Source organism: Engraulis encrasicolus, chromosome 24 (assembly GCF_034702125.1).
Source record: "Engraulis encrasicolus isolate BLACKSEA-1 chromosome 24, IST_EnEncr_1.0, whole genome shotgun sequence".
NCBI lineage: Eukaryota > Metazoa > Chordata > Actinopteri > Clupeiformes > Engraulidae > Engraulis > Engraulis encrasicolus.
In genome coordinates this window covers 29,393,822-29,407,479 of record NC_085880.1, presented here as the reverse complement: position 1 = coordinate 29,407,479, position 13,658 = coordinate 29,393,822, and the positions used below count along the sequence as shown (strand labels likewise).

At 44.0% G+C, this 13,658-nt stretch overlaps 1 pseudogene; it reads left to right on the top strand.

The window, feature by feature from the left end:
- The first annotated feature begins 1,923 nt into the window (after positions 1–1,923).
- Positions 1,924–11,333, top strand: LOC134441061 (uncharacterized; annotated as a pseudogene).
- The last annotated feature ends 2,325 nt before the right edge of the window (positions 11,334–13,658 follow it).

Genomic DNA, 13,658 nt, shown 5'->3' with positions numbered 1-13,658 from the left:
ACACAGCAAGCTTTACCTCTAGGCCTCGAACTGAGGATTAACCAATTGCGTCCGGCGTCTCCGGCCGTCACAGCAATGCCTACTCACAAAACAAGACACTGTTACACGTAGGGGTGGTACGGTTCACAAAAGTCACGGTTCGGTCCATATCACGGTTTCAAGGTCACGGTTTTCGGTTTTGTACGTTTTTTTTTTTTTTTTTTTTTTTAATAAAATGTATTATGCACTGGAAATGTATAATATAAAAAATGGAATGAAAATGTAAGCTTATCATGGGTATGTTGAATTTGACTTCATTCAACCTAACAAGGTGAAGTTACTGAAAGAGGAAAGATATCAATGATTTTAACATGCTTCCATTTATTTGACAAAAAGGGAGAATTAAGTCCTAACTTTTAAGTTGACAAATATTCAAATATTACATACTATAACACATTTGACGTGTAAAAATAAAACAGCTACACTCCTGTAGGCAATGGGACTAGGTCAGTGTAGTATGACTATTTTGGTTAATGGCACACTGAGAACGAATTGCACTTTTATTTTGATACCGCTTTCTGCGAGTTTTGCGCTTAGTATGAATCAGTTGCTTCCTATCAGAAACTGCCGGCCGTGAGAAGCATGGAAGTAAAATCAGAAGTCAAATTCAATTTTAAGTGAACAAGTGATAGGGTTAAGTTATGTTAAAAAGTGAAAGTTAATGTAACAAATAATTTAAAAAGATCGTTTTTTTAGAAGTGTAACGGGGTGAACTGTTTGTGTTCAGGGCAAGGTATGTCCCTCTGTTTTTACCGTAATATTGACGTCATGGGACTCTGCCAGCCGCTGAATGGCTAATTGGTCAGTGGCGAATAGGCCATGGTTTTTATAAAAACACCCGGAATAGTTGGCTTGTAAAGCTCCCTGGTGTTCAGGTGCCTGCAGAGGGCTTACCCTGTGTTCTTGTTGGTGCGCCGAGGTCCTGGGCACCAGCGCACCTTGCTACGCCCCAGCTACCAATGTTCGGGTTGGACAGTGTCTCTGTCACCCGACTGCTTGTTGCTCTCCACCCGCTGTCCAGTGGCGCGGAGAGTGCCATCGAGGGTCTTGGGCGATGAAAGCTCACCGTGGGCAGGTGGCCCATCGCTGTTTTGTCCTTTGGTAATTTAGTTTGCCTTTCTGTTTGATTTAGTTTGTTTGTTTGTTTTGTTTATTTCGGTCTAGCCACCCCCTTCTTTAGCTGCTTACAGGGCAGGTACCTGTGCGTTGCGCACATAGTAGACTAGTGGTGAATTACACCCAAAGGAATTATCATGTGTGTAGTGATTAGTATGCGAACTGGATTTGCTTGTGTATATTCTCACTCATTGAATCACTTGCTTGCCGTGGTGGCGTGCCTACGCGCATGAGTGCGTGTGTGTGTGCATTTAATCGTAGGCACCTTTTATACACAGTTAACCTGCCTTGGAAGCCCGCTGCAGTGTAATATCTGGGGCAGCCAATCTTTGATTAATTGTTTAATTTTATTTAGGGGTGTGGCTCCCAAGTGTTGTATGTTTTTTTATGTTTGTATAAATAAAGAACACATTTTTATTCCACTAACGGGGAAACACGTCTCTGTCCATATATCTATCCGAACCTGTTGTGCCTTTACTGGGTGAAATCAAAATATATTCTGGGGTGGAAGTCCCCCAGTGGCGTAGTCGTGCAATTACAGTTATCAATATTGATTATTATTTTAGGCAATTTAACATCTAAAGTTCCACTTGGTTACATTTGGCGTAGTAGTCGGCAGTGATAGATGGTTCAGAGACGCTTCTTTTTGTGTGGTTTAGTTTTTATTTTTTTGGTTGAAGGGCTTAGAAATTGGGGACAAAACAGCGGTGGGCACGGCGCGGGACGCAGCAGCGCACTGTGGTCGTCATCTTCATCCTCTTGTGCACTATGGCGACTTCTCCGGCCCATTACGACGAGCTCCACGAGTGGTCGGAGATCAAGGCCATCATAAGACGACAAGGGGAACAGTTGAACCAGCTCTCGCAGTGGGTGGACAGGTCCAATGCAGGCCCCATCATTTGTTGGCGGTGCCAGGAGCCTGGCCACTTCGCAAGAGACTGTGAAGGGGTACGGGTTCCACCCCGAGCGCAGCCATCACCACCGGCAGCCCAGTCGGGAGCCTATGGGCGCCCCCCTCCTCGTCGACCCTCGGGGGGACTGCCGTCTTCAGAGTGGAGGAGGCAGGGTTCGGACCAGGTGTTGCCGGGCACAAGAGACTTACCGTCCATGTCCACCTATCCAAGTTCAACACCATCCTGGGCCCTCCTGCAGTGTGTGTGCGTGTGCGTGTGCGTATGCTTGATGGTGTTAATCCAATCATTGTTCACGATGTAAGCAGAGTGTCCATGAGGGAGAATTCAAGTGGTGTGCGTACGGATATATGCATGCCAATGAATGAATGAATGAATGAATGAATGAATGAATGAATGAATGAATGAGAGTGTGTACCTGGATGTGTGGGTGCGCGTCTGGGTGTCTGCACCTGTATGTATGAGTGCGCGTGCTTGTAGTGTCTGCTTACTTGACTGGTCTGCGCACATGAGGGGGCGCTTTGCCTGTGGATACACTGGAACGGCCTACTGGTAATGGAAACGTCTATCGTCGGGACGACGATTCTAAAAGCGGGGGGTAAATGTAACGGGGTGAACTGTTTGTGCTCAGGGCAAGGTATGTCCCTCTGTTTTTACCGTAATATTGACGTCATGGGACTCTGCCAGCCGCTGAATGGCTAATTGGTCAGTGGCGAATAGGCCATGGTTTTTATAAAAACACCCGGAATAGTTGGCTCGTAAAGCTCCCCGGTGTTCAGGTGCCTGCAGAGGGCTTACCCTGTGTTCTTGTTGGTGCGCCGAGGTCCTGGGCACCAGCGCACTTTGCTACGCCCCAGCTACTAATGTTCGGGTTGGACAGTGTCTCTGTCACCCGACTGCTTGTTGCTCTCCACCCGCTGTCCAGTGGCGCGGAGAGTGCCATCGAGGGTCTTGGGCGATGAAAGCTCACCGTGGGCAGGTGGCCCATCGCTGTTTTGTCCTTTGGTAATTTAGTTTGCCTTTCTGTTTGATTTAGTTTGTTTGTTTGTTTTGTTTATTTCGGTCTAGCCACCCCCTTCTTTAGCTGCTTACAGGGCAGGTACCTGTGCGTTGCGCACATAGTAGACTAGTGGTGAATTACACCCAAAGGAATTATCATGTGTGTAGTGATTAGTATGCGAACTGGATTTGCTTGTGTATATTCTCACTCATTGAATCACTTGCTTGCCGTGGTGGCGTGCCTACGCGCATGAGTGCGTGTGTGTGTGCATTTAATCGTAGGCACCTTTTATACACAGTTAACCTGCCTTGGAAGCCCGCTGCAGTGTAATATCTGGGGCAGCCAATCTTTGATTAATTGTTTAATTTTATTTAGGGGTGTGGCTCCCAAGTGTTGTATGTTTTTTATGTTTGTATAAATAAAGAACACATTTTTATTCCACTAACGGGGAAACACGTCTCTGTCCATATATCTATCCGAACCTGTTGTGCCTTTACTGGGTGAAATCAAAATATATTCTGGGGTGGAAGTCCCCCAGTGGCGTAGTCGTGCAATTACAGTTATCAATATTGATTATTATTTTAGGAAAAGTAACATCTAAAGTTCCACTCTGCTACAGAAGTGTATGCACAAGAATGTTTCACAAAACTCCTGTGAAGCTGAGCATGTTAAAACAGTCAAACTTTATTTTGGTTAGGCTATAGTTTTAAACATCAATGTTAACTAGGCAACAGCACAAAGTCCCCGTCATTCCATCAGAGTTTAGCTACATATAATTAGGCCTACAGTTGATTGCAGTTAAGGAGAGCGCAGTGAATCTGATGGATATGTTCATATCTCGCATTTTGCCGTCCGGAATCCCCAATCAATGCCACGTGGATATAGCCTACAGTAGGCTACTGTAACGTAAGTCATAGTCTACTTTGTTCTGCTAATCTGTCATTATTTGTAAATTCATGCTCATTTAATTTAAAGTGGTCAGAATAAAGGCTGGGGGCAATCACTTGCGCTAACGTGGAGAGAGAGGGGAGAGAGGGACGCTGCTGACCGACCTGCACTTGCTTGTAGGTTGTAGCCTAGTCAGCTGGTGCATGCTGTTACATTTATGCCTTTCAGTTGGCTGATAGAAATCAGTCTTTCCACACGCAATATCCTACGTAGTCTTTGTGTTTTATGCTTGTAAAAGTAGTAGGATTTTAATTGCGTCGTCCGCCGGTGGTCACTCTTTTTTTTTTTTGGAAACCGTGGGCACCGTGCGGTTGCGCACTACCCCGTTCCTTGACATGCAAACCGTACGGTTTCGGTTTGCAACGCAAACCGTACCATGCCTAGTTACACGCCAGCCACAAACAAATAGACAATTCAAAACTCATTGCTTTCAAATGCATGTAATCATAAAACGTAATGAAACATACAGCGATCGCCAGTGCCAGGGCGCTCCTGGCGTTCTCTGGACAAAACCTTGGGAACAGAGAACAACAAATTGATTATGACAGTCTTTACATTACATTTTGTTTTACGTGCATGTTTACAAAGTCTTCTCCAAATACCTGCGGTACGTGAGTAGTTCACCTAACCGGACATAGGTCTAGGTCCACAGCACAACACCTATTTTAAAACATTTCATTAGGTTCTTACACCGATCACTACGTCTAACACAATCAGTTACAGAGCATAAATACAGCACATACCTCGGGCAGCGAGCACAGTGAGAGTGGGGATGACAAGTCAGAAGAACCAGTGACCCTTTTATGAATGAAAAGTTGATTGAGTAGCTACTGGCATGCTAACCGGGGGGGGGTGTCAGCAAGGGACTACTACGGTGGCCACGAGCAGCCAACAGGCTGCCGGTTACACATCATATGTGTTTTATATTAAGTTCCCCTGCAAAAAAAATATGAACTATTTATTTTCAGAATTTGTATCATCACATTTCATATGCAATTGCACAACTTGTCAAATGATGACAGTCCCATATCTGACACCCGCAAATTCCCTACCCGCCTTGACTAACAAACGTGCTGCTGGAAACACTGCTATAATTGAAAATATAAGGCATTACAGCATTTTTTGCATTACTTCAGTTACTTTCACCAAAATAGCTGTGGGGGTAATTTTGGATCTGATGATTTACAGTGCATATCAAGCTCACAAGGACTTTTTCATCTCCTGTACAGGACTAAAAAGTAGGTTGAGGAATAGAACTAGCTTCTTTCTGACCCGCCACAGTGAGCACCATTAGAATCCAGGTCATAGTACAATGCCTACTATCTTAAATTACTTAGCTTGGTATTGTTCCCTGTAATAGCACAGAAATGAATTACATGTGTTAATCCCAACACAGTACACAGGTCAGTAAGCTGCCAACTGCCATGCAAAAACATCCCGCTTGTAACCAAATGCTAAATGAACAGTTACCTAAAGCAAATTACTGCCGAAACCAGGTGGGTGTTAGCCCACCATGCGGCTCTGGGAAAGTTCACAAAAGTTGGAAAGTAAACCGACCTACCGTAACGGCAAAACAGCACACTTACTAACTAGGGGTGGGCATAGATAAAAAAAAATTAATCTAGATTAATCTCACTGTAATTATGAAATTAATCTATATCAAAATGACTCATTCAGAATAGGCACGCTAGCGAAATAATGCCAAAAAAACCTTGGGGTTTCTTAAGACAGATTGCGCATTAGACCAAAGCTCATCTTTTTTTTCCCAAAATGCATCTCATCTTCAAAAAATGGTCATGTTGATACTTGGTTATAAAGCATATGCACAAGCACAAGCATGAAGCATAAGATAGGCCTACTGAAATTTGAAAATGAACAGCGCTGTAAGTTGTAGAGGCAAATACAGATAAATCTATCAAACATTACATTTATACAAAATTATTTATTATTTAAAATACTTATATTTATCATTACTATTTAAACAAAATTACCTCAACGATTCAGCATTTCTAATGGAGAGAGAGAGAGAGAGAGAGAGAGAGATCTGCCACTGACTGTAAAAAAAAGAGAGCAGCGGCTCCTTTAAGAGAAGGAGGAGCTCTGCGCGCAGTAGGCGCAGCAGCCCTCAGCAGAGCCAGCCAACTGGCTATCTAGAACCGACAGCACTGGCACACTGCGATTTGGGCAAAACTGGCCAGGTGTTCTCAGAGTTAGAATGCCAGAGGAGTTACAGCTCGAAAAGAATTCAGTTTGCAAAAAAAAAAATCAAGCGCGACAACCGCGAGGATTGTTACCTACCGTTTGACATGAGAATATCTCACTGAGTCGCAAATGTGCGCGATTACAACACAAACATTCAGCGAGAGTAGATATTGACAGTTTCAGTTTGACAATCTTCAAAATGCATATCACACGGAATGTTTTACAATTATGGCACAGGCAAGATTTCTGGAAGTTGTTTAGGCTATGTGTTCCATGCAATGCGTGAGGAAATGAAGGCTATGTCGGGCTGGAGTCTACTCACACACAATAGCCTAATGTCTCTTTGTGCTTCACCTCAAACAATGTCTCTTTAGTCTACCACTTATGAAAAAGCACTCAAACAACACCTACCACGGCAGAGTGATTAATGTTTCCAGCATGCAAACATTTCATATTTAGTAGGTCTGCTGAAGCAACAGGTGGAGAGGAGAAACGACTGGAGCGCAGTCTGAACGCGTCTGTCAATTAAACGCTATGGTGACGTGCATACCCAAACTCCAAACCTACATTTTGAGAATAGATTAACATGCGATATTTTCTTTATCGCGCGACAAGACTCTCACATTATCGCAGCACGTTAACGCCGATAACGGCCCACCACTATTACTAACAAAGGCAAACAATAAAACACGGAATAGGTCGCAGTCGAGTTCAATCAATCAACGGCTGGCTGTTGAGCATGCCTGGCTGGGTTGCTAAAAAAGATTTTGGGGGAAAAAAGTGAATGTATTGTCATGCGAGACAACTTCACGCCTGACAGCGGTTAAACTAGCTTAGCACATGCTTACCTAAACGCTGGAGCCTGTTTCTTGCCTTCTTGAGTCACGGCCGGGGAAAACGGAAAGTATGATGTTATTAGAGTCAACTGGCGAAAGCAACAATTGGGGGAGGATTACTACATTTGATCACCGCCAAAACATTTTCTTCCTCAAGCTGAAATGCATTCCTTCATTTCCAGTACGCCCTGGCAAAAAATAGCTTACTGGGTAAACTGTTTGCAAGCTTGAAACATGATCTATTTTTTAATTTGAGACTAGATTACAGTAGATTGCATGAACAAGAAAAACACACAACAGATAAAAATAACAGATACCTTCGTGTAATTTCCCAATGCTCTTCTTTCAGACACTCTACAAAAGCAATTGCCGGGCATCACCCACGCCGCTTTTGGGGCCGCCTTAAAGAACTGGTTGAAGTATGCTCCGGAGAGAGATGGTGGAATGAGGAGGAATCAGGTAGGTTTGCGCTAACCGGTAAACCATGATAGCCAATGACTATGTAGGCCTATCTAATAATGCTGCATGAAATTAATTTTTGTTTTTGTATTTCTGTTTCCATTTAGATTTCTGCGCACCAGGAGGAGGAGTAGGCCAGGATTGACAAAAAAAAAAAAAAAAATTACTTTGCAAAAAACTGTTCAAGTGTGTTTATGAATTAATGTTAGACCAAGGTGCACCTTTAAAGACGTTTGCAATTTATAGCATCCTGTTGTAGATAAAACAGGACGTAGGCTACGAATGACCAAAATTCAACCTTGTCGACCATATTATTGATGGTTGAATAAAGGGTGAAAAGGGGGTGATTCTCTGCCGCCACACCGCCAATTTTCAACGTTGTTTCAACGCAAAACCATATGAGCAAACGGGCGTTGAAACAACGCCGCTGATCAACGATTATTCAACGCCGTATGGTCGCCGAACAGAACGATGATTCACCGTCTTTTCAACGCCCTTCTGCTATCTGGGAGTCCCTTAGGGCTTAGGACCTTGTGGTGCACCAAGTAAGTCCCCTCAAGTAAGTTCTACAACTGCGCTACGTAGTATGTTTATATGCATGTAGTAAGAATGTACATACCTATTGCTTTCTCCACTGTGGCCCTGGTGTAAAGCACCACACTGTCAGTGCAGGAGACTTGGAGAGCAGTGCCACACGCAGGGCACTGTCCTCCGTCGTGGTGGAGGCTGACTGTGTCCTCTTCGTCCCTCTTCAGGGCATGTACAGACTTCCTATACTGTGCCTTTTGGTATTAATGTAAACATTTACAGACGGTGGAAGACAGAGAGAACAGTGTGAAAGACAACCTCTTTTCCTCAAGTACTTTCTTGGATCAGTGTATGTTCTGATTACTTACCTTGTACTACTTCTGAATAGTGCTGTTGGCAGTAGGTGGACTATCTTGCGTAAAAAATTGACAATGAACAAAAGTAAGTACTTCACTTGTGTTGCCTATGTACAAGTGTATTGGATGTGTTGACAGATGTGTTGTGTTGCATACCCGCTCAGTTATCGGGATGTCGAAAGGTATTAGCTTCTCAGATATGGCTTTTTTTTCCCGCACGTCTGGGAAGATGGCATCTGCTTTCATGACCTCCCTCAGTGCAGCTGTTGTGGGATTGTCATTTTCAGCCATGTAATCTGACAAGAGCTTCATATGTGCACAGTTTGGAGCTGGGCACATTTGGCACAGTGTTTTGCCACCATTAGTGGCGCAACGGATCATCATTGATCCGTGGTCCGTTCGGACCAATCATTTCGGTTCGGCACACACATGGTCCGCGGATTGATTTATGAAATTGTGCGCATGTTCAATCTAGTCGTTTGGGACGTCTACCTCACGCACTGCATGGAACACAAACAACAACACAAACTGTTCCCGAAATCTTGCCTGTGCCATAGTTGCTAAACATTCCGTGCGATAGCCTACTGTACATGCATTTTGAAGACTGACTGTCAAACTCGAACTGTCAATGTCTAGAACTACTCTCGCTAAATGTTTGTGTTGCGATCGGTTGAGTTCAGCGCATTTGCGACGCAGTGAGATATGCTCATGTAACGTACCGCGATTGTCGCGTGTGATATAAAACTTTGGCAAACTGAATTCATTTTGTGTTGTGACTCCTGACATTCTCAGGACAGCGAGCAGGTTAAATCATCTGGTTAGACTTTCTGTGCGCTCTGATGTCCCTGCAGAGTCTCCGCCTTCTTAAAGCAGCCGCTGCCCTTTTTAACAGTCAATGCCGATTCTCTCTCTCTCTCTCTCTCTCTCTCTCTCTCTCTCTCTCTCTCTCTCTCAGAAATGCTGAACCGCTGAGGCAATTGTGTTTCAATAAAAGATTGATACAATTAAGGACATGAGTTCTGGTCTATGCGCCATCTGTCAGTAGGTCACAAGACTTTAAGCCATTATTTTGGTAGTGTGCATATTCTCAATTAGACATTTTGATATAGATTAATCTAGATTAATTTCATAATTGCAATGAGATTAATCTACATTCAAAAAATTATCTATGCCCACCCCTAACAAAGACACAGCTTATGTTTATTTGTGTTATCAATTTAAAAAAAAAAAAAATAATGATTTTTTTTGCTGATCCGAAAAATAATCCGATCCGTGGGCTCTGATCCGAGGAACGATCCGAACCGTGAGATTTCTGATCCGTTGCACCCCTAGCCACCATGTATTTTTAAAAGTGCACAGGCCTGGCCCTTTTGAGCAACAAAAAACTCTGACGCGAAAGGCACGGATGTAACTGTCTGAATGAGAGAAAGCATAGATTGAGCTGTCAAGAAACAGATTGTAGATTAAAATGTGTACAGGCAATTCATTGTATGTCAATGCAATTCATACCTCATTGATAAGAGTTGCGTAGTTGTGCTCTGCAGAGAAGGTGAAATAAAGCCGAAAGCGGGCGGAGTTAGGAGACGGGCGGAATTAGGAGACCTTACGATATAGCATGGGCTGAGGGACAGGTGTACAACTGTGATGAAACTGGATTTTCCATGGAGAGGAGCAGGGGCAAGGTACTGGCACGCCGGGGAGCCAAACACCCATACTTGCAGGCCCCCGGTACAAGGGACCACATAACCGTTCTGGCCTGTTTCAATGCAGCTGGGGGGGATGTACCACCGTTTATAATCGATAAGAAACACTTCCCTGGGGGCCGCTACACTGAAGGAGGGCTGCCCAGCGCCCTCTATGGAAAATCACAGACGGGGTACATAGACAGTGAACTGTTCCTGCGGTGGTTGCAGCACTTCCTCCTGCATGCAACACCAGCACGTCCTCTGCTCCTGCTTTTTGATGGACACAAGTCACACCTCTCCATAGATGTAATTGAGGCGGCGAAGGGGGCGGGTGTCGTGCTCTTACATCCCTACTACTCCCGCCGCACACCTCCCATGTCCTACAGCCCCTGGACGTGGGATTCTTTGGCCCTTTAAAAGCAGATTTTACCACGGCTGGCAATCTCTGCCATTTCAAAAATAGCTATATAATCAACAGAACTGAATTCACCAAAGTTTTCCGCCACCCGTACCAGCGGGCTAAGGCAAGGGGGGTTGTGCAGGCAGGATTTAAAGAGTGCAGCATCTACCCCCTGGACAGGAATGTCATCAAGTCCAGCCGCCTCATCGCCTCTGGCCGCAGCAGCACCACCACTACCACCATCACCACCACCACCGTTACCGGTCCGTCCTCCTCCTCTCCGGTGGGAACCTCCGCATCCCCCCAACCATCACCACCATCACCACAACCATCACCATCACCCACCCATCCCCTGGTGGCAGCAGGATTAACACCCCCTGACCTTGCGGCGGTTCTGACCCGGGTCGACCAACCGAAGACTATACAGAGGAGAGTCACTGGTGAGGCCCGGGTCGTCACTGGAGAGGAGTACGAGAGACTCCTCAGTGAAAGGGAGGAGAGATGTGCTGCGGCCAGAGAGGCTAAGGAGCAGAGGGCCGAACAGCGGAGGGAGAGAGCCAACACCATCGGCACTGGAGCCACCAACCCCAACCCCGCCGGGGCCTCCAGGGGAGCCCCCAGCTGCAGAGACAGGCCTAGCCCCTGCTCCACACCTGTGCCGCCCTCAGCCCCACCACCCTCCACTTCCTCTGTGGCAACGCTGAGGACTCCAGCCCGTGCCTCTTCTTCCTCCTCTTCCTCCACCCCTGCAGCTACCTCCTCCACACACAACACAACAGAGAAGACCAACAATCCCCTGGCACCGATGAAGGGTAATGTTAGGAACAGTAACCCAAATGACAGGAAAATTTAACACGTTCAAATTACTAAATATTGATTAATAATAGTAACACATAACAGGCTATTGCAAAGTTAAATTTATTTATTTATTTTTTGAAAGAAGAGAAAAAGGAAGATGGCAGATGAAGGGGGCAGACAAGCACTCATGACACAAGATGAAGGTGAAAAAGAATGATAAGCTAAATAGGATGTAGACATAGTTAGTATAATGTAAATAAGTAACACTATAACCATTGCAAACCTTGCACTTTGTTTTCCTCAGACACATGTGGCAGATGTCACAGAGTTTTTCCACCAGGTGAAGAAGACATAGTATCATGGGTGTACTGCCCCCTGTGCAAAGAGTGGTACCATTCGAGTTGTGAGGAGTTTGAGGACTGGGAGGAGGAGTTTGAATGCCGGAGGTGCCAGGGGATACGTGCCTGCATCATGGCTGAACTTAAAATAAAATTTACTGAGTTTTGATTTTTTTTTAAATATTGTGTGAGCTTCTTTGAAGGGGGAAACATTACACCATGCACCAAAACATGTGTCCAAATGTGTATAAAAAGGCTATTGAATATATTTATATTAGGTGGAGAAACAAACCTCAGTAAACACCATTTCATTGAGAGTAATAGGCCTATATTTTTGTCTGCAGTAACTGTCACACCACTAGGTGTCTCCCTGACATATCAGTATTGATTGATTTAAACTATAGACCATAGGTTTGGACATTGCAAGTTGTGAAGTTACTGACGACTCTGGACACATCCATTTGAGTTACGTAAGATAAATACGTTTTAAAACGATTCCTTGCTGCTTTCCCATAATTTTAACATTGTATGGTATTGTTAGGCTTATATACTTTGATCACAACTAAAACACGCAGTGAACCACGAAATTGCAGCGAAACAATAACCGGACAGCATTACGAGTCTGCATGGAACGAGGTGGGCGGAATTAGGAGCCTTGGTAAGACTCGCTAACTTTACAGCACAGTGAGCACTAAAGCGTCAAATACGAGGTCAAATGTTTTTAATAAGAGTTAACCTATATATGAAATAAAACACGAGCCTTTCCGCTGCTGAAATATGTTTTGTTATCAAACCAATACGTTTTCTAAATGGTAGTATTTTATTACTTAGTAGTACGAAATTTTGGTCAGGGTGGGCGGTATTTAGCGACTTGGCTATACATGAACTCAGTTCAGGTAGTGAGTGACTCCAATGTCCTGGCTGGAAATGAATTCTGGTACTCGTTAACGAGTAGTATATCGCAAAACAAGTAGTCAAGCCCTTGAACCATTAAAGCAGCTTAAATGTATACTTTTACCACTCCATTTTGTAAAGCAGAGCTCATCAAGCCCCAATCCTGGCAGTTGAGAATTAAATTCCGTTTCCTTGACAACCCAAATAGTTTACTTTGAGCTCGCGCTACTTCCGCAGGCTGGCTGGCCAGCTTTCATGCTGTCACATCCAAACTTTTTGACAGAATTTCGGTCCGTGTACCATTCGTTCTTTTGTTTTTTGATTCAGAACCAAATAACAAAAAAACAAAAAAACGGCTGGTTATTTCATTATTTCGTTTTAGTGACAAACAAAAAAACAAATTTTAATCTGTATTTCCAAATTTTATTTTCTACTTCATTTCAAAATAACGGCAAAGAAAAAAAACAAGACGTGCTACTTTTAACTTTTGATATTTTCATTTCTCGGCCGTATGTGCCCCGGAAGTCAAAGCTGACCTCGATTAAATAGGTTAAAATCATAACTAAATCCATACTGGATGTTGTCAGAAGAGGTGTTTTGTAACATATATGTGAAATTCACAGTCTATAACAAATCCAAACTGCAATATTTTTATGAAAATGAAGGCTATCAGTTGAGAGCTTTCATATCCGTCTACCTAGCCTGTACGCGCCAGGGTCTGTGCCAGGAACTGCATGGACTGGCGCCCTCTGTCCATGGTGCTGAAATCGAGGCACCAAAGATTCTTTTAGTTCTGACGTCTCTGGCAGCACTACCGTACTCTTAAGTATGTGTGAAGCACGTTACAGTGTCATGAGGGGAGACCAAACAATACTGTTGTACCCTTTGCCGACATAAGGCTCCCACATGCACGTCACAAAACAATAATCCACGCGGCGGGGCTATTTTGATTATATTCCTTCCAAAAAATGTCAATATGTCACAAAAATCAGTAATGTGCATTGTCCGTAATTATACCAAACTAAAAAAAGTATACACGTTGAAGATAATCCATGTTACAGAACTTCAACAAAAATGCGAGCTATAGCCTATGGCACAAATGGCCATCCAAAATGCTAGTTTATAATAAAATAAATTGAGGCAATTAC